This window comes from Acinonyx jubatus, chromosome D4 (genome assembly GCF_027475565.1).
Source record: "Acinonyx jubatus isolate Ajub_Pintada_27869175 chromosome D4, VMU_Ajub_asm_v1.0, whole genome shotgun sequence".
In the NCBI taxonomy this organism is placed as follows: Eukaryota; Metazoa; Chordata; class Mammalia; order Carnivora; family Felidae; genus Acinonyx; species Acinonyx jubatus.
In genome coordinates, this window is record NC_069391.1 from 71,095,036 (window position 1) to 71,096,702 (window position 1,667).

At 34.9% G+C, this 1,667-nt stretch overlaps 1 pseudogene; it reads right to left on the minus strand.

Annotated features, from left to right (window-relative positions):
- Positions 1–782: 782 nt before the first annotated feature.
- LOC113596163 (uncharacterized) lies at positions 783–878 on the minus strand (annotated as a pseudogene).
- Positions 879–1,667: the final 789 nt, after the last annotated feature.

Genomic DNA, 1,667 nt, shown 5'->3' on the forward strand with positions numbered 1-1,667 from the left:
AAGAGAAAATGCTGCCAATTAAATTATTATATTCCATCATGTGTAAGGCCTATTCCAATTTCAGAGGTTGTTCAAATGTGACCAAAAAATATGCATCTTAAGACCAATGAAATACAGTATATGTCAAATGTTTAGAACCATGCCTGACACTGAGTGTGCTCTAAATATCCATTAGTACTTAAATTGATATATGTATAATATACTTCTAGAGTGAGAACAGGCAATACTGTTCAGAAAGCACCCCAGAGCTACACCACTGCTGATCTTTTTCAGGAATAGGTGTTTTGGGGTTTTTTGGGGTTTTTTTTTGGTTTTTTCTTTCTTTCTTTTTTCTTTTTTTCTCTTTCTTTCTTTCTTTCTTTCTTTCCTTATAATCTATGCATTTAGATTTCTTTCTTTCTTTCTTTCTTTCTTTCTTTCTTTCTTTTTTTGTCTTTTCTTTCTTTTCTTTCTTTCTTTCTTTCTTTCTTTCTTTCTTTCTTTCTTTCTTTCTTTCTTTTTCTTTCTTCTGTTAGTATTTCTATTCCTAATGTTCTAAAGGACCATTAATGACATGAACAGAAGGAATATTAGATAAAGAACCCATTGAAAAAAATAAGTGCATCAACTAACTGTAAGCATCTAATAGGATGAGGAATTTGGAGTTGTAATGTCTTTTATCTATTTCTCTATTTGATTTGACTCTGTGTTCTGTGTCATAGCCTGCTATATTTTCTTGACTGCCCTGAGTCATTCTCTTGGGCTTTCATTCTCTGTGAACATATGTTTATATTCCTCTTTTTATACTGTGTCTTCATTTTTCTATGTATGCCTTCTCAATTTTAAAGTGATAAGAACAGATACTACACTTTATCTTTGCCAAAAGGCTGAGAAGCAATGCCTTCTCAATTTTAATACTAACATCTAGAGGACAGGGGCCAGGTGTTAATACTTATTTAATATGTGACACATTTTCAGATGTAGACCATGTGTAAGCTTATAATCTACAAATTGTTAGCCTCTTTTATACTGTGAGATGTAGAAAGCATAGATGTGCCGGGACTAGCAAGTAGACTAAGTCAATTGGTAAATTAGTCTCTACAGGACTTATGTGAGGTCAGAGTTCAGTGTGTCATATGCTCTGAACAGAGCACAGAAAGCATCCCTGTTCAGGAAGAGTAAGAATTTTTGACAGTACTTCCTTTTAGTCCCATATCCTTATAAATTATTGGGTCTGAAGAAACCTTAACATTTGTTCAAATGTGGAGCTGGTTTCTGATCATCCTTTCTCTTTCCTTTTTACATCTCATTTTGACATGGCTGATGAATCTGGAGGGTGAAGGCAATTTTTAGAGCACTACAAGTTTTGCCAGAGATAATGTTCAGATGTGTAAGCCAACCAGGGGTGCACTTAGAGTCATGTCTGTGGATATAAATTATGTCTGAGGCAGGTAAAGACAATAGCAAGCGTGGAAGGACACTGCTAGAGCTTTGTTTCCCAATTACCAAGCCCAAAAGGAAGAGCCCTGCATTCCAAGAACAGAATATTCAACCAAGGTGTTTGAAAACAAAACAAATCCAACCTGTTTTGGGATTTCAGGAATATGAGAATATATTCCTAAAATGGAGCATAGGCCATTATATATAGACTCTGGGCTGCAGAGGTGAGACAAATGTCCATACCACAA